This window comes from Python bivittatus, unplaced genomic scaffold, assembly GCF_059951505.1.
Source record: "Python bivittatus isolate LINGU-HERP-01145 unplaced genomic scaffold, Pbiv_v1 ctg000480_np1212, whole genome shotgun sequence".
Lineage (NCBI taxonomy): Eukaryota > Metazoa > Chordata > Lepidosauria > Squamata > Pythonidae > Python > Python bivittatus.
In genome coordinates, this window is record NW_028277075.1 from 46398757 (window position 1) to 46422300 (window position 23544).

The following is a 23544-nucleotide window of genomic DNA, read 5'->3' on the forward strand; positions in this document are numbered from 1 at the left end:
TCTCTCTTATTTGGCCTTCTGCCAAAATGATTCATGGTTTAAACTAAAACAATCAAATTACATCAATTAACTCTCATGACCTAGGTTCTCATCCATGTGTGTGTATGTACTTTACAGCTATTCTGAGCTGATTGGCTGGGGGGGGGGGGGAATCTCTTTGCTTCCTAGCTTTTGTAAGGAATGAGCAGACAAAGCCATTACGCTTCTCTCTTAATGACAGAGAAATTGTCCTGCATTAAAAAAAAAAACAGTTATTATTCAAACTGATGAAAATGAATTTGCCTCAGATTCTCTTTTAAAGGAGAAGTGGGTTACTGAGAAATTCTCATAGGTGAAATATGAGTTCTTACACTTGTTTAGTGTGAGATGACCAAGAGATGTGTGAATGTCCTTTTTTATTATTATTGTACAGTTATTTCTCCCGTAGTCTGTGGCTGTGCTAGATTCTCCTGCTTCAGTTAAATCCTAGTCAAGGACATATGAAATTACATTTCTTATTGGGCTGTTTCAGTAACAAATTTATTGCCATTGTTAAAGCAGAATCCTGACTTGAGAAATTGTTGGAGAATTTTTCCTTCCACTCAAGAAATGTGGCAGAATCATCCATCCAATCCTTCTGCCTGCAATTTGGCTAAAGAGTATCTAAAGATTATTTGCATCCATCTCTCATAGATGGTAAATTCCACAGCCATCTATTCCCAACTGATACTCACTTAAAGCTGAGCTCCAGCTTTAATATCCCAAGTCATCTCTCTCTCGTACAGAATCCTGCAATGTAATAAATAGATCTCCTCCTCCTCCTCCTCCTCCTCCTCCTCCTCCTCCTCCTTGTAAATAAAATAAATAATGTGAACAAGTCTCCAACAAGCAATCCTCTTTGGTCCTTTCAAATTCCCACATTTCTAGGCAGATTCCAGTGTGGTCTATCATACACAGTTTTTCAAACTGCATTTTCTCTGTGAGGGACCAAGTGCAAAACAAAAACCAAAACAACCCAAAACCAAAAGCCATCAGCAGAGCTTTGCCTCTTGATTGGGGCTTCTGGGAATCTTAAAGAACAAACAAGCAAACCAGGTTCCCCAACTTGAAAAAGTATGAAACTTCCTGCTGCAATGCTTTCATTGGACTGGATAATTGGTCAACCAGTTACAAGAGTACTAAAGTGCATCTGTACTGTGACAACATGTGAATTTGTTATGTAGAATTTGTCATCGCTAGAATTATTGCTGCCTCATCCATTAGAGTCTTTAAAGATTCCTTTTGCAGCATTTTAATTATGGGGCCTGTGACAGGACACAGTGAAAAACTGCAATATAGTAAAGGAAAAAATATGATTTGTAGCGTACAGCCTCAAATAATATCCCACTGTTCAGGAATACCCAAATATACTAGGCCATGAAGTATATGTGAATTTAGAACAAGTAGCTAAGGTTTCAGAGGTAGCAGAGATTCAGTCTGTATCACTCCACTGAGTAGACAAGCATTGTGTTTAGATTAAGTAAAGGCTGTGCCCCTTGCTGTTTCACAATTTGATTATTTATCTGGAAAAGCTGCATCATTGCAGACACTGTTCTTGAAATAACTGCATTTAAAAATCTAATTTTGAATGGAGCCAAGAGAAAATTTTGGAAGAAGAGCTGTGCAAAGAATTCAAAAGAGATCTTTGGAAAAACACTGGAGTGCCTATGCAACACCTCTTTCCAGATTGTTAATGCAACCATATAATTAGCAAGGCTTGTCAGGGCTGCTTCACAGGTGCTCTCCTGCATTGAAGTGTAGGTATTCTGAATACTTTGCACAACCCGATGAAAGTTTTCCCTACTGCAATTTCTACTCCTCAGTCTAAAATAATGCCCTGGAATTCTTGGTGCTGTACTCAGTACAAGTAGCCTTCAGTGTCCCCCTGCTGGATTTCTCTGGAAGAAAACTTATACTACATAAAATTTACCTCGACGCTTTGCATTTACATAAAGAAAAAAAATGCAAAACATTCTCTCTTACACAGTTAAAGATATGCAGGCATATATCTGAACGCACCAGAACTGCACATATAAATATGAATATAAAACCTCCCAAGATTATTGGAGAAGTATACGAAAGAATGGCCAAGGAAAATACTCAAAATCCAGTGGATGGGGAATAAGGAGCTACTGTACATTTAATAGACAGTTTGTAGCATCACAATTATATCATGACTTCATCTGAGCAAAGGGAAGGCCAAAATTCAATTAACAGTATGAAACAACTACTAGATTACTTGTGATCTCTCTGCACTGAAGTACTCAGCTGAATGAGACAGAAATGAACATGCACAAGATTAACGAAGAAAGGGTAGAAATTGTGTTCATGGGTACCAAATGCAATAAGCTATCATCATCATCATCATCATCATCATCATCTGAAGGTTACTGTTATAGGTTACTGTTGCTTCAGATAATATTTTAGACAATTACAACAGTTATGTATAAAAGCCAGTAAAATGCATCTAAAAAGCAAAAGAGAAAGTGAAATTAGGGAAGCATCCTTAATGTTTTATTTGGTGTAAGTTGGTTGTAGTTTTGATTCAGTTGATTGGACTGAAGTTGGTTAAAGTTATACTCGGTATTCATATAGCTAGTCAGCTATAGCTATCTGCTTCATTAAAAGTTGATTAGAAAAATATGTTAATGGGTCCAATTTTCTTAGCCCATTTTACCTCATTCAGTATTGTTGAGGTGCTAAGAACTACTATGACTTCTGAAGCCACAATGATGTCATGATATGTGGGACCTCACTTTCCTCTCCCTTGTCCCTCCATGTGGGCATCCATGTTTTCAATGCTTATTCTGCAGAAATATTGCTCCCATATCATGGAAATGTATGAACTGACTCTACCTTGTTAAGATATGCTTAAAGTGAAGTGAGCTGATACTAAACATTTTTTTCTTTTTTTTCTGTGTCATCTGAGACATGAAAGTTTATACTTCTATGTCAGTTCCTCCTGTTACAGTAACAGTGTGAGCTAGGCCCAACTTTTTCTAATTCCAGTTGTGTGTGTGTGTGTGTATGTGTGTCAGGGGGGATATCCATAGTAGTGTTGTTTAAAGTTTGGGTTTGATTTGAAACTCATATTTATGTGGATTTTGTTGAGTTTTCTTTTTCCCACCATTAAAATGTTTTATATCTATTTTTTTTTAACAGATTAGCCTGTGGCAGTGGATGGGAATCAAGGTGTGAATATAGCAAAATGCAGATGAGAAAAGAGGGAATGTGTGAAAAAATTGAAATGACAGATGTTGTTGAAACAGCTTCAAGTTGATTGGTTCTTCTTGATACAGTAAAAATGAAAAATGTTGCTTACTATGCTAATACACAGTATGTCCTGTATATTAAAAAAAAACTTATATTTTGCTAATTTTTTAGATTCCAAGCTCAGCATTTCAGAAAAACAGGCTAGTTATGTTCCAAGCAGCGTAGCCTAACAGAAATAGCAATCTCTTAGCCTGCCACTCATACTTTAAGTCATCTAATTTTGTCTCTACAGTACAGGAAAGGTAAATTCTCCTTCCAGTTGAGCATAAATTCTGTTTTCATGGTTACATTCCTGTCATCTTCCTGGCAAGGCTACCATACAAAAGTGGTCTGCCATTACCTTATCTTCCTGTTTCCTACTCTAACCAACATGACTAAGATCTACCAGTAGTCACCTATCCAAGACATAACTTTTTCAACCCTGCTTAGTTTTTCAAAATCAGAGAGCATCAATTAGGTAGCATCAATGAGTGTCAATGTAGTTTCTTTCTACAACTTTTTTAAAGCTGCCTCCAAAATTTCTTCTAAGATGTAAACTATGATGCAAGTAGCTTTAAAAATGGAGCTGTTTATAAGATAATGCATAATAATACAATTTGGTTTTTTTTCTTTTCTTTTTTTCTTTTTTGTATTTTTCTTTCCTTTTTCTTGCAGTAAATTAAAAAAAAAAAGGTAAATCAGGAGGGAGCTAGCTCCTCTTCAGGTGGAACATCTAAGGAACTTCAAGGAGAAGTTTAACTATGTCTAGCAATGGTTCTTTGACCAGCAGATTTCTGGGTCATAACAGGATTTTGCCAAAAGTGAAATTCAAAGAGAATGTGTAAGTCCATCCACAGACTAAAGCTATAATGAATTACAAAGGAAACTAAAAGCAGTTTGATAGAGCAGTATAAATAGTCAGGAGATGATGAGATACCATTTTTTTTTAGGCACTACCACATAGTGTTGCATTTGTAGATACTAATATTTTGATATATCTACAGTTTTTTAAAAAAAAAAATCGGTGCAAAGTACTGAAGCCAAACATTCTGATGACCATAACTAATGTGCAGTGTTTACTGCATAATTAGTATTAAGTTTCATGAATGTCAGTCTTAAAATGCATACTAAAACACTCTGCATTTTGTTGACACAAGCGTTACACACTTCGATGGTCACAGGAAATGAGAGCTTTTGAAGCCATGCAGATTAGAAAACAATAAAGTGACATTAATTCCCTGGTTATTACAAAACAAATGCCGCCAGAAATAGTGTTGTTATTACAGCATGCTGTTTCCAGCAAATGGCCAGTCATTTCCAATAGGCATCAATCTGCTTTCTAAAAATGTTTTAAATCTTTTGTTTCTGACTAAAGGTTTGACAGGTGTGCTGTGCTTCATCCTGATTTGAAAAGAAAGCAGGGATTATGAATTGTAATGCTTTATGCACGAGTCTAAACCTGGAGACTCATCATATAAAAGGGACAATCCTGAGAATTTTTACTTCTATTAGACATACAGAAACAGCTGGAAGGTACAGCTTGGCTAGTAGCCTCTGTGTATTTTCCCATCTCCTCTGATAGGCAAAACAATGAAGTTTGTAGGCAGACTCTGGTCAGATATTGAAACAAATCATGTTTTCATCTGGCATCTGAACTCAGCCACAGTAAAATCATGGCATGCCATGAGCACTGCAAACATTTTGTCTTAATATCTACAAAGATATGGTGTTAATGTAACATTTCATCACTTGCTGTGGAATTATAGGAAGATGCCTCAGATTAGATTAGACTATCTACCTCTGTATTGTCTACTGCAGACTGTCAGGATTTGACCACGGTTTTAGCCAGGACTTTCTTACAGCCTTCTACAGGATGAGACCAAAGACTGAATTTAGAACCTTGGCATGCAAGCATATGATCTAGCACTGAGATACTGCCCTAATTTCCTCAGGATGCCCCACGTTTGGATTCCATGTGTTGGATGTCTCTATGAAATAATGAAAATGAACTTCTCCAAGAATTTTTTTTAGATGTAGAAACTAAATAAGTATAGTGCATAAATATCAACATTCTAATCCCAATGGGGATGGCTTTCCCATGTAAAATACCTGGATAATCACAACAAATTTGAGATGCATGTTAAGTGTTGGGTGTGTGAGAAATTCACTGATAGCTCCCTGAACCTCACTCTGGTTTTGCTCACAGCTATTCAGAAGGGAGATATACTGTCAAAGCATACGACTGAACTAATAGCTGCAAAAGAAAGGTTTGGTGGTTTGCAGTCTACCCACTAGAACAAAATTCCCTGATAAAAAATTATAAATAGATATGAAACTCATCCCAGTACTGAAAATGAAAGCTGAACTATCATGTATGTCAATACTTTTTCATCCACTAAAGCTGCTCAGGAGACTGGAACTTACACATTTGTGCAGAACTAATGTATCAAATATGCATTTGTGACTTTTATCTCCTAGAAGGCTACTCAGCAAAAGGAATGCAAAACCACTGGCTTTAAAACCAAAGTTCCATTTGCTTCTAGGTTTATGAATGTTTTTCAAAACTTATCTTTTCAGAACATTCAAGCCATAACCTGTTGCTTAAATCTGGTGCTTCTTGGGTCCTGCCCCCCCCCCCCCCCCCGCTCCAACACACACACACTTTTCTTTTGGTAGCTGAAGAAAAATGGGAAATGTTTTTGGTAGATTTGCTTGATTTGAAGACACTCTTTGTATATCCTAGCATGTTCTTTTTTTGAAAATAGTTATTCACGTTTAAGAGCATTATCTCCTATAAAGGATAAATGGCCAAGTGCTATTTACAAGAAGAAAAAAACATGCTAAATAAAGATTAATATGGAGAAGCAAACATTGTTAGAAATTATTTTTTACAGTTTAGACTGTACAAATGTACACACACAGACCACATTTCTTTCTTTGTCACTGAGTTGTTTGTTATGCTGGGAAAAGAAAGCAATCCCCAGTCGTTTTAAAGGGCAACTGGTATTTTTTTGCCATTTTCCTCTTAGAAGAACAATGAGCTCCATTATCTTTGCTTCCTCAGCTGCACTTACTGCCAATCAGAAGCACTAGAGGAGCTGGCTGGAATACTTTTATGGGCACCTGCAGAAGTGATTCACTATTGACATTACAGCAGAAAAATATGTAATAAAATGGATATGAACTGAAGCCTGTATATACCAATGCCATGATATGTAAAGGACAAAATCATGTTGCACTTTAAATCTGCATTTTTGCTACAGAAATGTGTCTTTCTTCTTAGATTCCACAATCCCACATGTGTCCTGCTTTCTAAATGTCTCAGGATCTAAGTACATGCACAGCAGTTAGAAATTGTGGCTAAAACTCACACTCCACCCCACCCCACCCCCACACTTAATTCTGAATCAGTCCCATTCTTGCTGAATTGTCAATACATTTGATATACTTTCTAGCAGGGAACACTATGTTGGCTTGCAAAGTAGTCTCTAGATTAAAGACCCTAGCTTGCATATAATAATACATTTGAGATGAAACTAGGCTTTGGCTGTACTTCTAATATACTGCCCAAATGTGCCAATGTATTATTTATTTAAATGTTTAAGCCACCCAGGGGCCAAACCTCTCTGGGCAGTTTACAATAAAACACACTAAAAATAAACTTCAGTAAAAACATCAAGATTAAATAAAATGCAAAATGAAAACCATACAAACTAGGCAGCATCAAGGTGGTCATTCAAAATCTAAAACTATATAAATTAAATTATAATTAAACGCCAATTAAAATTGAACATTAATGCCCTTACCATTAGCAGGGAATGCTATTCTAAGCCTTCCTTATCTTATTAAAGCATGTAGAAGCTTTCATTGACCAAAGCCATCCTCAGTGGTGGAATTCAGTATCTTTGGCTCCATCTGATGATTACTGTTCTCTTCTGTTCTCTTCTGTTCTCTTGGTTTTAATTTTGTTTACTATTTCTTATATCCTTTTCTATTTTTTACATGAAGTTCTTATCCCAAAAGAATAACAATATTATTAACAGATATTTAGCATATCTGTTATTTTACTTAATTCTAACAGTATTTTTTTTCCAGTACAGTGTTAATATTCCATGTTATTTGAGAGGTTCCTGTTGCTTTTCTCTTGCAGTCAGGGAATATGATCAATCAGATTTGGAGGGGCAGCATAAGAAAAGGTGGGAATCCTTGATACATATTATTCCATTGGCGGATGAACCAATACCAATACCAATACCAATACTTTAATGGCCAAGTATAAAACATACACAAGGAATTTATCTTCGGTGATAACAGCAAAATCAACGGTGCGTTTGGATAAGAGCAAAAAAAAGATCACATGGTATTCAGCAAAGCAATGGCACGAGGGAAAAAACTATTCTGATGTCTGGATGTTTTAACATAAGGAGCTCTATGGCGCCGTCCTGAAGGAAGAAGTTGGAACAGATTGTACCCAGGATGAGAAGAGTCTGCAGATATCCTCTCTGCCCTCCTTTTGACCCTCACAGTATATAGTTCTTCTACAGAAGGCAGATGGATTGCAATGATCCTTTCTGCAGACTTAACTATTCGTTGGAGTCTGAGTCTGTCCTGTTTGGTTGCAGAACCAAACCAGACAGTTATAGAGGAGCAGATAACAGACTCAATGATTCCCCTATAAAACTGCACCAAGAGCTCCTGGGATAATTTAAACTTCCTAAGTTGCCGCAGGAAAAACATCCTTTGCTGTGCCTTTTTAATAATGGCTGTAATGTTATACGTCCATTTCAGTTCTTGGGAAAGTATAGAGCCCAGGAACCTGAAGGACTCTACCACTGATACTAGACTGTTAAGTATAGTAAGGGGAGGAATAGGAGAAGGATTCTTCCTAAAGTCCACAATCATCTCCACGGTCTTAAGTGTATTCAGTTTTAGGTTATTACTACCACACCACAAGACCAGCTGTTGAACCTCCCGTCTATATGCTGACTCATTTCCATTTTGAATTAAACCAATGACAGTTGTATCATCTGCATATTTCAAAATTTTAACAGAAGAGTCCTTTGAAATGCAGTCATTGGTATAAAGGGAAAAAAGCAGTGGAGAAAGCACACATCCCTGAGGGGCACCAGTACTGATTGACCGAGTACTGGAAATAATTTTGCCTAACCTCACATGTTGTTTTCTGCCTGTTAGAAAACTAATAATCCACCTACAAGTATGCACAGGCACAGTAAGCTGGATCAGTTTGTTGTACAGAATTTCTGGTACAATAGTGTTAAATGCTGAACTGAAGTCCACAAAAAGAACTCGTGCATAAGACCCCGAAAGTTCAAGATGTTGCAGAATATAGTGAAGGGCCATATTAACAGCATCATCCACTGACCTGTTCCCCCGATAGGCAAACTGCAGTGGATCTAACAGGGGATCCGTGATGGCTTTCAAGTGAGCCAACATGAGCCTCTCAAAGGTCTTCATGACCACAGATGTCAATGCAACCGGTCTGTAGTCATTCAGCTCACTAATGGGGGATTTCTTAGGAACTGGGATGATTGTAGAACTCTTAAAACAAGAAGGAACATAGCCCGTCTTCAGTGATTTGTTAAAAATATGCGTGAAAACGGGGGCCAGTTGTTCTGCACAGACTTTCAGACACGAGGTAGTCACACCGTCTGGACCTGGACCTGGAGCAACATACTTGAATGCAGCTTAAAATCACATACATAGCAAGTTTGTGAATACTGCATACCTGTCTGCATGTATGAAAGCCTTCTCCTTAGAGATGTCCAAAATATATGCATGGACAACATCAGGAAGCAGAAGCTTAATGTACATAAAGGACAGTATAGTTCTTGAGTATGGTTCTTCTCCCAACTCATATTATACTTACTTGAAAGTAAAATCTCTCAGTGAGGTCTATCAATCTTTCATATACCATATTATATTAGAAAAGTGCTGGTGATTTTGCAAGCAAAAATAGGTCTGTCTCCTATTGGGTTCTAATTATGGGAGACTACATGAGCATGCAAACGTATTTAAATTTGTAAATTAAACTTTAAAAGAACTGTTAAAAATCACACACTGGAAAATAATCAGTAAGAGTACAGAATATAAGGAACACTGTGTCAACTGAAAGACAATAAATAAAGGCTAGAGCAGGGTTGTCCAAACTTGGCCACTTTAAGATGAGTGGACTTCAACTCCCAGAATTCCCCAGCCAGCCATGGGAATTCTGGGAGTTGAAGTCCACTCATCTTAAAGTGGCCACGTTTGGACAACACTGGGCTAGAGCAACAGAAAGGTATAATGGATAATTCAAGCCCTCAATAGCTTATTTTTAGAACCATAGGAAGAGTGTTCTGTTTGAGGGTGATGTATGCTATACATTTTACAGAATATTTCATGAGGAATGAAAGAAACTGGGAAACTACATCCTTGTCCAAGGGTATAATTAATAACTTACCAGTCGAGCTTCTTCTCCTATGGACCAGTTTGGCTCCCAAGACACAGGTGGTGCCCATTCTCATGGCCTTACAAACCATGTAAAAACCTGGCTGTTCCAGAAGGCCTTTAGGACTTGCTTGATGTGAGATTGTCACCACCATGTGTTTTTTATTGCAATGTAACATCAAAGGTTTTATTATATTTTATTGTTTGCCTTGGCTACATTGCTGTTGCACTTTTGTAATCTGCTTAGAGTTTCTTGAGATTAAAATGGTCTCAAATTCCATAAATGTATAAATTAAACACTCAGGTCCCAGCTAAGCCCAAATATGTGCTCTCTGGCTTCAGAGGACATAGAAGGGAAAGACGGCAGGGAAAAGGCTTTATCTTCCCAAACATCTTAAATCCTTTCTACTTTACAAGCCCCAAGGAGTGCAAAAAACCTTGGAACCTACCCAAGAAACCTACAGAGTGTGAATACACTGTATTGCATGCAGGTCAAAAGCCTGTCCAATATCCCATTATAGGAGGCAGCTTTGTAACAGAATTGATTTTAGTCAGGGTCACCCAAGACATGGCTCAGGTTTAGTGTGAGCCTATAGCTTGTCCTTGAATCATCTGCTTTTTATTTTCCCCATACATAAATGATTGCAGTACAATCCTATGATAAAATAGAAAATGCTACTCTTAGGAGCACAGTTGCAGAAAGAGTAAATCATTTGATGCTAAGCATCTGAAGTGGATCTATATTTCAAATATCTGATTAAAGTCTGGATGAGAGTAGGCTCACATGTTGGGTTTCTAAAAGCTCTTCAGAACATAGAGGAAGATAATAATATGGGGAGGGGGTGGAATTGTGAAAGACTTCATGTTACTCTTCTGGTAAGTAGATATCCAGTTATTGATGCTTGGAAAAAGAAAATCATAAATAATATGCTGCATTCTAAACCTAAATCGAAAGGCACCATAAGGAAATATGACTGGAATGACTATGTTCATACAATATTTTATTTCTTTATCTGTTCAGCTGAAGATATATTGTTAAGCTACAGTGATTTAACGTGGGACCCACCCCAGTGTTTCCAAAACCTGAGAGCAGCAGAGAGTAGAACTGCAGAGAAGAAATAACAAAGGAGAGATGTTTACCTCTCAATCATAATTCTGGATTTTTTTTTCTTTTTCTTTCATTGTGACTATCCCAATGCAATTGATTAAATGGAATTAAGTTATAATAGCTCCAGCTATTTCCCATGAGTCAATATCAGAGGATTTTGTAGAGAATACAGAAGGATTCTCTGCCCCTTCCAGCATAACCTGCATCCCATACCTTGCTATTTTCCAGCCTTAGAAAGTCATATCTACAAGCTAACAGGGAGATGAAGGAAATCCAACAAATTCTGGCCCTCTGAAATGCTGTCAGGGACCAGTGTGATGCAACCAGAAGTACTTACAATAGTGTTTCATCTGTGATGAATTATGATTTGTTCCATATTCATGGTAAGAACATTATGTTTCCAGACAATTTACATATCTCCAATGTATTCTTTTTCCATCCATCTCTGATCCATTCTGACTTACTCTCCTTGTCCTTATAATTAAAACATCTTAAAGTTTTAAGGATATAAACATTTTTAAAGTTTTTCCATCATCCACTTTTGGGAGGTGTAATTCTTCAATCTGTGAAATTTTGCTTTTATGATATATGTATCTTGGAATTTAAATTCAATCCCTTTCATGAATGGTTTAGACCAACATCTTCAATGCAGTGGCTAGAGGGGCTGAAAGTCTGTGGGATTGAAGTCATCATGTCTGGGGACTACATGATTGAGAAGGTTTGATTAGAAGTGTTTAATTCCCATTTGTTTCATGGGGAGAAGAATAGGAATAACTTTATCTGTATCAGACTATAGAGAATGGAATTATCTACCTGAAATGTTGATCAAGTTGATATCAACCACTTGCAACCACATAAACCCTCATAAACTGTCTCCAACATGGCCCTTCAGGTCTTCCAATGGTGCACCTATCACCTCTGTAATCAAATCCATTCATCTTGCTGTGTTGTCTTTTTTTTTTTCCTTCCACCTTACCCAGCATTATGGACTTCATAAGAGAGCAGGTCTTCAAAAATGTATCCAAAACATAATAATTTGATCTTGGTTACTTACTCCCTGAATGAGAACTCTAGGTTGATTGTTCTGTGCTCTATTTGTTTCTTGGCTGTCTATGGTATTCGTAAGAGTCTTCTCTAACACCAAAGTTAAAAAGCATCAATAAATTTTCTATCCTGCTTCTTCAAAGTCCAACTTTTGCTTCCATCACAGCAAAACCCATTGCCTTCATATTTCTGATATATTGCCTGCACATTTCTGATCTTTATAGGTATAGAAATGTCACTATATCTGAATATCTTTTCAAAGGCCTTCATTGCTACTCTATCAAGTGCTAGCCTGTGGTGTATTCTTGACTGCTGGTTCCTGCTGAAAGTTGATTCTGAAATGCAGATGCTATCTACCACTTCATTGTCAGTCCTAAGGCTGGTTGCTGTACTTGTCATTAATCTTAGATATAATTTCCTTCCATCATATATCACTTTTATTGCATTCAGCAATCAACTTTTAATTCCATATTCACACAAAACATTTCATAATTCAAGCCTATTCACTTTATCATACAGGTTTTTTTTTTAAAATCCACTATAAATTTTCTTATATTTCTATATTTCTGAATAGCCTGCAGAAGAGCAAGAATTTGGATTCAACATCCTTTGTCTCGTGTAAAGCCACACTGAACTCCCAAATTTTGTAAATTGTCACTTTTTTATCTTTTCAATTAGAATTCTGCTAAATGCCTTCCCAGAACATTGAACAGACTAATGCCCCTGTAGTTTTTGCATTTCACTTTTGCTACCTTTCTTCATAAGGGAACAATAATGGTTGTTTGGGGAGATGGTTTAGATGTCATAAAATAATGAAAGGCACATATTTACATATATTAAGTAAATATTAGATCACTTTAATGTGTGTGTGTGTGTGTTTGGTGTGTGTGTGATTGTATGCACAATACTTTATATTTAAAGGGTTGTAAGACATTCAATAAAGCGGCAAATTAATAAATGACATTTCATTCCTCTTTCAATTAAATATTCAAGATGCAAGTCTTTTGAAATTCTTACATAAGATTAGGTAAGGTTATTATTTAGTTTATCTATATTGCAAATAGGTTGCTGTGAGATTTGGGAATAGCTGAGTTGTAGTTTTCATCCACTGAGAGGAGAAAATAACTGTACTTCATCATATTACATTTGCCAAATATTCTGCCTCTTCATTAGCCATTTTATATTATTTTTATTTAGTTATCTATTGGCTGCATGCCCCAATTCTTTTTTTATTTCAGCACTCAATTTCTACTATGACCTAGTAGAATTAAATTATTGTCATCTTCCCCTCCCCCCCCCGCCCCCCAGGATCTCTCTTAAAGTTCTAAAGTGCTTGAGGGCATTTCCCTACAGCCATCATATTCAATCCCCAAACCCTTACAAACAAATTCACTTCAGTAAATGATTTTTCTCACTACCACCATGCCAGAAGATCCCATGTTCCCTCCAGTTGGCCAGGAAGTGGGGGGAGGGAGGGAGCAGAAAAAATGCACCTAGACAGAACTGTTGCTGGGGGGAGGCAGGGAAGGGACAGCAGCAAAGCAATAGGGCTGCTCAATTTAAAACAAGTTGTGAAATGGAGATTTGGTATATTAGCCTCAACTAGAGGAGGAAGAGTCAAAGAGACAGGGGGTGGAATGAGATCCCAGTTCATGCCAACTGAAAAATATTCGCTTCCAAACTCAAGCATTAGCAAACTGTTTTCACAGTGGTTCTTCCTGTTCCACAGTTGAGCTGTAAGTTCATTGGCTCAGATGTCAAAGACAGATGAAGGCATGGAAGCCTGGATACAACCTTAGTCCAAACTGGTGGTGTTGCTTTATGGAAGTGCCCTAGAATCCTTTTTGGCTTTATAATGCCTCATTGAAAATCTCAAGCATTACCAGGAATGAAGGCAATACAAATAAGCTGACCTGATTCTGCCAATTAGCATCATGAAGAAAAAATTCTCCTCTTCCCTCTACTGTCCCCAGCATTACGCATCTATATACAGTTCCACATTCGGAAAGAGTAACTTAGACATGGAGAAAGTATTAAGACATCCACTCAAATGTGTTGTGATAAAAATAGTTCTCACGGAGGACAGCAGAAAGGTTGTTGTAAATGTGTGATAATGCACACTGTTGTCATTTCTCTTCATCACTGAATAGTGGGCAAGGAAAATATGGCAATATGAAGTGTTCCCTAGAGCTTTGTGTGTACAGTGCACTCACGATGTATTCATTGGAGCACTTGTAAAGGGGGTATATCTGTTGTTCCTATGGATGAGTGTGAGAAGGTTCCTCAAAACAGAGCTTTATTTTATGTTATAAAAATACAAGCATATTATTGGGCTGTGCACAGGTTGAAAATGATTTGGAAGAAGGCTCATGGGGAAGTCTGAAAAAAGATAGGCTACTTTAATGAATATCTGGGAGATGCTGCACTTTTCCTTTACAAGGTCTGAGACACTTCTGAATAATTTTCAAAGCATATGCAACCCAACTTTATTATTTTAGTACAATAGCAGGAAATAGTATTTTTCTTAAATTGATAGAGCTGGGCTGTTAACATCAACACCATTTCTCTAGAAATAGCAATGTTATCTGCCAGTCCTACACACATTAAGAGAACTTATTCCTTTGTAGCTGGTGGTTTCTAAAATCAAGCACAATAATGTTGTGAAACTGGGGGGGGGGGGTGTCTTTGGGCAATCATGCTTAATCTGTGCTTTGAAGTGTTGGATTTCACCTGCATATGTATGTGCTTTATATTAACCTTTGCTGGCCACATGCAAGCCACAAGAGTTCCTTGAAGTGCCATTTAATTGTTGCTTTTAATGCCAGGTAGGTGGAAATGTATTACATCAGTGAGTAGCCACATGAACTTCATGTAACTGATTTCAGTTAATGTTAAGTCAAGTGAAATTACTTTAATTCAGATTAAGATTTTGTCCCTGCTATGGGATACAAGTAGGAAATGGTGGGGTTTGTGTTTTGAGACTCCTTTACATACGTCATCATTTTTTTTTTCATCAGCATGGCTAGCAGCTGTTACCTGTGCTCTTTGCATGCCACATCGAGGCCAAGACAGTCCTCAGACTGAGAAAGGTTACACAGTCCCCTTTTCCAAGATTGATCCAAGATACAATTCAGTTTTTAGATTTAGCCTGATCAACACCTTCATCTTAACAGGGAGAGCTCAAAAATAATAGAATGGCTTTGTAATTAGAATAGGAACCTTCCACTATGTGCAGGTACATGACTTAAAGTAATTTCTACTGTTTCACTATGAATACAACAAAAGACATACAGTACAAATGTTGGTAAATAAATAAATGTCTCTCAGAAGGAATTTCCTCTGAATTCTATGGGCCTGTCTAATAAGCTAAAACTCTGGTTTTCATATTCTCAATGTAATGTTTTAAAGAAAATATTTTTATTTGTCTGTAACATAAAATACAATTGCTGCAGATATTATACAATGCTCTAGAGATGAGAAGTACAAATACCTTTGAGCAGATTACATCTACAATGCAAGATTTTGTAGCTAATGTCATTTTTGTGTATTGTCGAAGGCTTTCACGGCCGGCATACGATGGCTGGTGTGGGTCTTCCGGGCTGTGTGGCCGTGGTCTTGAAGTTTTGCTTCCTAACGTTTCGCCAGCACCTGTGACCGGCATCTTCAGAGTGCAGGAGCCCAGACAGGAGCAGTTCTCTCTGTGCCCAGGGTGATGTGACCCTTTTGTGGGTATTTATAGAGATCTAGGGGGGAAGGGGAGGATTGGGGGTGTGTGGGTGGGGTTGGTTTACTGAGTTGCTGCTTGTTTTGGTGTCAGCATCTGTGTGTATCTTCCTGGGGATTAGGCAGGGTTTTTTCTTCTATTGAATTGTTAACGAGGGGCTGCTGGGGGTGATTAGCAAGTTCATTGTGTGAACTGTTCACATGTCCTGGTGGTTGAGCTGAGTTCGTTGACCTTTTGCAGGCTGTATTTTTCAGGATTGGTAGCCAGGTTTTGTTGATTTTTAGACTCTCCTCTTTTTTATTGAAGCTATGCTGGTGTTTGTGAATCTCAATGGCTTCCCGGTATAGCCTGGTATAGTGGCTGTTGGTGTTGTCCAGTATCTCTGTGTTTTCAAATAGGATTTTGTGTCCAGTGTGCTTGAGAGCATGTTCAGCTACTGCAGATTTTTCTGGTTGCTGTAGTCTGCAGTGCCTTTCGTGTTCTTTTATCCTGGTATGGATGCTGCATTTTGTGGTCCCAATGTATACTTGCCCGCAACTGCATGGTATGCGGTATACTCCTGCGGCGGTGAGGGGATCCCTTTTGTCTTTTGCTGATTTTAGCACTTCTTGTACTTTTCTGGTGGGTCTGAAGAGTGTTTGGAAATTCTGAAGATGCCGGTCACAGGTGCTGGCGAAACGTTAGGAAACAAAACTTCAAGACCACGGCCACACAGCCCGGAAGACCCACACCAGCCACCAATGTCATTTTTGTTTTTCCTGTCTGGAATTAAGTAAGTAGAGTTAATTTAACTCTTTGCCTGAATTAAGTTGATAGTAATTGGGAAGAATGCTTAATTATGATGTTATGATTTTAAGAAATAACACTTTAATGGGAAGAATTTTTTTCCAATAAGAGCATGAGAAATTACTGCATGTTTTTCAATCTACCTGGTCCTTTGTAATATGAACTAGGAACTATTAATTATTTTTAAGAGTTAAAAAAAAGAAAAAAAAACCCTCCTATGCTCTAGTGTTATCCCCAGCTCTATAGAATAATAGCAGGAATGAAACAATGACTATAAAGTAAATTGATATGATTTGTCTGTATGAATATTGAGGCTAACTGCAGGTATAAATCAATCACTTTGGCAGCTTTCTTGACAAAATGCCTTTAATATTTCATGAACTTACTGTAATATCAAATTGAGACAGAATTTAATTCTGACTTCTTTTTCAATGATGCTGTAATTTGTCACTATTTTTGTGCACTGATTATTATATATAATTACACATAGTGAAAACAGATAATTTTGCTTATATTAACTTTCTTGCTTGCTTTTGAATTTTTTCTTTTTCTTTTTTTCTTTTCTTTTTCTTTTTCTTTTTTGTCTTTTGTACTGTCCAGAACCTTTTGGTGATGTTCTTCAGAGCAGGGATGTAGCACTGTCTGGCAGCTGTTTAAGGCAGCCCCATCTTTTCCTAGAATGGCTTACAAATTATGGGCAACCACCATCCATTCCCAGGAAAAGGCACAGGAAGGCAGTTTTAAATAATAGAATAAGGGCTTTCGTCTTTAGTTCAGTAACTGTCCAGTGCAGAATGATCTAAACTATTGTATGTTTTGCCCCAATTAGAACATGTGGTTAGATTTTTAACTGACAGAATGGAAGCTTATTTTAAGTTTAGGAACATTTTTTTTTAAATGTAGATGGTGCTGGTAGCAGTACTAAAGACTATTATTCAATATTTTTTCTTCAATGTAGTAGATTTTACATAACCACAATCACCTTATGATTATTTAGGTCAAACATGGGACCTTTCTCTCAAGACCTCTTGTGTTCTTAAGGCCTGCCTTCCTACTGAGACTTTAGTAAGAAAACAACCCATATCTCTAATCAGCAGGTTAGCAGTAAAGAAGAATTTTCCTCTGGTCCTTACAGATTTGAAAATAATCTCATCTGATAAGGGAAACTGTTTTAAATCATCTTAAAACAGCAATATCCAGGAGAGACTGCTGCTGAAGTGGAAGGGCTAATCCTCCTCATCTCTGACTCCCCTCAAAAATTATATTCCTACATTAAAATGAGTTTTTACAGAAATATTTCAAGGGGGATGCCTTTGGAGAGAAAGACTAACCCTCTCTCCTTCAAATACCTCCTTTCCCTGCACCCATGGTAAGCAGGCTTTAAAATACCCTCCACTGCCACGAATAGGTCCAATTTAAAGTCTAACTGCAGTTTTTAAGGGATGAATTACTAGCTGTTACTCCCCTCTCCAAAGTTGTGACCCCACCTTTAGTATAAACCAGCCCCACATTGCAATCGGGGTTTAAGACTGTGCATTTTCTGATTTAACAGCATTTCAGGAATATGGCTGTATATACTGTATGTTGAGTATGTGTATATAAGAATGTGCTCTAGAGGAATGCATCAGGAACCTCAGCCATGCATTAGTCAGTAGCCCTGCTCGCTGATGGGATACAACAAACTCCAATGTGCTTGTTTAGAGCCAATTTGGAAAGCAAAAATAGGAGTGACTTGAAAAACCAAACATCAGAAAATTGGAGCAAGAGGCTTCATGCCTTAAGTTTTTATATATTGGTTGTACTCTGTACTCTGGCAACAGTAAGAAGTGAGCATGCTCAGACTGTAGGTAGAACAGATTGGATGCTTAAACAGTGTAATTAAAGAATTAATTAATCTGGAAAAATATCTACACATTACCCGTTACTTTTTTAAGATTTAAGAAGTCATGACTAGCATTTAAAATTGGAAAGAAAGGACGTGTTGCAAAACAAAGTTGTTCTGCGGATAACCTCCCTTTCCCAGTTGCATGTGAACATGATCCATTTCAAGAACACTGCAGCTGAGGATCCTTACTCAGTTGAGCTGCTGAATGACCAACCCTACTTCTTTAAAAATGCTAAATTGTAAGCAAGAGGTTCGTGTTATGCAAACCTGTACTTGTTATAATTTCATATATCTGCTGTAAACTTTTTAATAGGACATGATGAAATCTGACATGGTTGTGCCCTATTCTTCACTGAAGGACTATTCACTTAATTGATCTTAATAATGGTACCTAAAGAGGAAGTCATTAAAACTAATTTTACATCCATGGCAATGTGACTCAGTGGTATTGATTTTATCCCTCTAAAATAAATGACAAAAATCATTTTGCATTATTAGAGTGACATGTAATAGTGATTAAATAAACTTTTTTGACAACCAGTTTTGAGATTGAAGGATGTTACAAGCTTGGCTGGAGGTTACTGAATACATTTAAATTTAAGCACTGGAAAACAAAACTCTGCTATTTCATGAGAAAGATTCCTCTTTGTTGCCATGTAGAAACTAAAATCTTAAAGGTCAGCCAATTTCATATTTTAATAAAATCCTGTTGAAATATTGAAGGCAGGTGTAAAAGGAAGATAACGTGGAATATTTTTCTAGACCAGGTGGAAGAAACAGACCCAAACAGAGCATTTCTGTCAGGATTTATTGAGGACAAAAGAATCTTAATTAAAATGTTGATTTCTATATTGACTTTCATTCCCAAAATAGACCCTGCGTCTGTTTTGCTTTGTGGATTGGATTCCATTGTCTCTGCTGTTTCTCTTACAATTTATTTATCTATTTCAAGCATTCTTGAATGGAACTGATTTTCTGGATTCCTTTCAACCTGCTTTCAAGCTTAGTTTTGGAACAAGAAGCTGCTTTGGTTGCCCTGTGAGATGAATTATACTGTGAGATGGGCAGATGAACATGAGCCTGTTACTTCTTACGACTATTGAAAGATGCTGAGACATTAATCATGGTATTAATCTGGAGAGCTGTCTTAGTCAGGATGCAGGAAGACTATATTATAGTTGATCTCTTTTATTTGCATGACTAATTCCAGAAGGTGGTGCTAAGGTATTATTGCACTTCCCTGTGGATCCTTAGATCTCTGGTTTGTTCCCAGTGCTTTTAAATACACACACACATATCCCCCCTGCCCCGGGGTAGCTGAAAAAGTGGTCTAAATTATCATCAATATGAAGTTTATAGCCAGTTCTTCTTCTTCTTTTTATCTAATAGAGATGAGGCAGTCGATATTCTAAACCAGTGTTTCTCAACCTTGGCAACTTTAAGATATGTGGACTTCAACTCCCAGAATTCCCCAGCCAGCCATTCTCCATGAAGTCCACACATCTTAAAATTGCCAAGTTTGAGAAACACTGTTCTAAACCAATGCTTGAAGAGGATTTATTCCATATTTGTTTTTTGTTTTTGTTTTTAATTTCAAACTGATATAAAATATATGCTTTTCAATAAAGACTGAAAGCAAAAGAAATACCCAGTGAAATACTCTGGAGAGTTCTTGTGCTTATAACATGGTTGATGCGTATATTGAAGAAATTCTCCACTAGAGTTGTTTGTAAATGGAGGGTAATTGAAAAAGGCAGAGGAGCTCAACCACTTTATATAGGTTTAGCTAATTATAATATTATTATAATACACACACACAATCAATAGGGCAGAATTATTGACTAGCTACAGCAGCAGCAGAATTTGACTGGATATAGTAGCAAATCAGTGAGGTAGCTATGGCAGAACTATGAGGTAATGAGTGTGGTACTATAAAGACAATCACTTATGGAGTTAGACAAACACTGGGTTTTTTGAATAAGAGTTACTGTTGATGTATTACTTTGCTAGGCGTTATCTCTAAACAACCTTGCTTCCCAGCACTGTTTCTATCTCCTAGTGTTTTAATCAACATTCTTCATGTCTAATGTTTCGATGTTTCTGACAGCTTCTTTCCCCTGGGAAAGTTAATTTGAGGTGGGGTAATTTGGTTGCCTTCACTATCACCATATTTTCTAGTGCAGGTATAAGTGTTACAGAAGCCTGCAGCCCCCCTGGCTTTCTGTTCATTAAATATTGTAAAAAATAGGGGAAACTGGAGGAAATTCCTACCGTGGAGTTATTTAAGTACAAGAATCATGGGTAGCTTGAAAGGCTGCAGAGATTCACAATTAAAAGAAAAAGAAAAAGAAAAAAATGGCATGTTAGGCAATCTCACTGATAAGGTTAGAGTTAAAAATATCAGAGAGAGAGAGAGAAAGTACTGCTATTAAATAAATCAGAATGAAGCAAAAGAAATGCAGGTTTCTTTCTTGGGAAAAGAATTTCACAAAATTAGAGGTAAATTACAATCTTAATGCAGCATTATGAGCAGGCACAGAAGAAAATACAAGCTATTCAACCCAAATTCCACAGTGTAATTTAGGTTAGAAAACTTCAGGGACTAATCAGCTGTGTTACAAGGTTTGTCTTCCATTATTCCACACAGATAAACTATCGTGACATTTGACCATGTAAAATGAGAGTGTTATAAGCTCTAAGAGAATAAATTGCAGCTGTACCATTTTGACCCCAGACAAATCTTCTAGAGTGATTGGAATTGCAAGTCCAGTTGAACTTTAAGCCATTTTGATGCAGTAAGTATTAACTTTAAGCCATTTTGATGCAATAAGTATTAAGTATTAAGAGAGAGTAACATTCATAAACAGAAGGAGGAATCTTAGCAACTGTGTGAAATAAATTTTTCATTGCTCCTTTTTTTTGTGTTTCATAATTTCATTACACCAAAGTAATTAACAAAAGGAAATAGAAGTACTGCAGGAAAAAAAAAAGCCTGATGCAATAATATAACTTCAACACAATTCTTTGCAAGAGGAAGAAGTAATTTGATTTGGTTTGATGAGGCACTTCATATCACCTTGTAGCCTCTTTTGACATTTGCAAAGCTGGGACTTCTGGTGGGGATAAGGTGGCTTAGTCATCTCTCTGTGATCAGGGAGATGACACCACAGCTGATTGGCAGGTGGCAGTAAGCGTAAGCTACTCGACTTGCCCCAGATTAAGGAGGAAGCAAGGAAATCAACCCATATGGTCTCCGGATGGCCATTCCTTGAAAGCTAATCATGAAGACAGCAGCTTCTGCAAATGGGTTTTGAGTTGAGCGGCTGGGAGGCAGGGGATCCATTTTGTTCAAAGCTGCAGTGCAGCATTTCATGGACACTAGAGCTGACTCATTTCTTAAACACTTTGGATTATGACTATTTTTCAACTTAAGAGACACCTTCCTTGCACCAGATAAGTAATTCTCTTGGGGCTTATCCTTATTTTTGAGTTTATACATTTAAAAGAAGAAATAGAGTTTTAATTTTAATCTGATTAATTTGCAAAAAGCTGGATGAAAAGTGGAATTTAAAAAGGACTTAAAATCCATTTACACTGAAAAGGGAGAAGATCTATTTGTTAAAAGTTTATTTTTATGAAACTCCATCTGTATTAATTGGATTTGATTTTTCTATGGGAATTTTTTTTCTGAAATATGTTTGTTGAGTGGCTGAGTTTTTAAAACAGAAGACAGTAATTTGAGCCCTCTGTGTATTTTTGGGTGGAGTGTGTATTCAATTATAGTGTGAAAGGCACCAGAGGGCATGAACTGTTTTCTACTTTCACTTATAGTTCCAATTTTCCTAGGGGGAGAAAAAAAGAAGAAGAAAATGTCTAGAAGAGGTACTTTGAAGCAGCCGTTAGAGGATAAAATCACTTCCTTAAGGTTACTCCAATCAATGTTTGATGAATTATGAGCTAGATTCAAGTCCCTGGGGGGGGGGAGAGGAAAAGGTGAATAAGATGGTTAATTTTGAAATGCAAGTGGAGATTGACTTGCAAGGGAATTTGGAGTTCCAAAAAATCCAGGGTGTTGAAGGTAGCATGAATAATGATGTTGTGGATTTAAACATGCCAGAGGATAAGAATGATATGGAAAAGGATGCCAAACTGGATCTACAAGTGAAACCAACTGTAGTCACAATGATTAAAGGAGACATACAAATAATGAAAGAGTGATCTGAAAAGACTTTTTAGTATGGATTCACAAGAGGAATGTGCTGAACTGGTGAAGCTGTTCCTGAGAAGAGATAAAGAGAACCTTCTGGGGCTGTTTTTGGGAGAAGATAAGGATAAAAAGATGGGGAATCAACTTGTGGGACATTAAGTTTTTCAAAAATAAACAGGTTTACAAAGTGAACTATTTGATGACAGTTAATATATAGATTATGATTCTGGGAAGTTATTAATGGGATTTTTGGGGGGGATCAGGATTGAGTGAAGAGGTTTTAAGAATTTGTGTATAATAATTTAAGTTAAAATATATTTGTTACTAAATTTATGAATTTTTGTTTTTATATATGGGAACATGGTGAAGTTGATGGAGTTAGGTGAGATGGAGAAATTGATGGTTTTGATTTAAGATAAGGCATAGTGTAATTTTAATGCTAACTGGAAACTTCTTTGGGGGGACTCTTTGTGGGAATCAGAAAAAATGAAAAAATGTTGTATGGATTTGATCATTAGAAATAATATGGGTTAATAGAAATAATGGAAGTTATGTTGTAACCTTAGAGTAAGAGTTTGATATATATTGTTACTTATATCTGTTTTAAGGAGGGTTGGAAATCAAGTCTTTTTTTTTTTCTTGTTTTTCATACTTTTAATCTTGACTATCTCTCTTTTTAAATCTTTCTTTCTCTTTCTATCTTAATACTAGTTCTTGTTAGTTTTTACTGTTTCTTGTTAAAAAAAATTAATAAATTTATTATATATATAAAAAAAGACATTTGCAAAAGCTGGGGGAAAGACTTCTGCAGAACAGCATTGGAATAAGAGGAAGCAGAAGAAAATGAACTACCCCTCTCATCCAGAAGATGCACAGCCTAGCCTAAAAAGATAGACTAACCTACTTTCACCAAAAAGCTATAAGTCTAGAGAACTACAAATCTAGAGAAACAAATATGAAGACTGGGCAAGTATACAAGCAAAACTATATATGAGTGTCATTCTGACTCATGCGACACACACATTGGATGTCAAATTGAAAGACTGATTTATCAAAAAGTAATATTTTTATAC

General features: G+C 36.9%; 1 protein-coding gene and 1 pseudogene across 1 annotated transcript in view; both read left to right on the forward strand.

Moving 5' to 3' along the window:
* LUZP2 (leucine zipper protein 2) overlaps window positions 1–23544 on the forward strand; it is a 368157-nt gene that overhangs the window by 18084 nt on the left and 326529 nt on the right. The window lies entirely within an intron of this gene.
* LOC148214972 (large ribosomal subunit protein P2-like) overlaps window positions 22267–23544 on the forward strand; it is a 128159-nt pseudogene continuing 126881 nt past the window's right edge.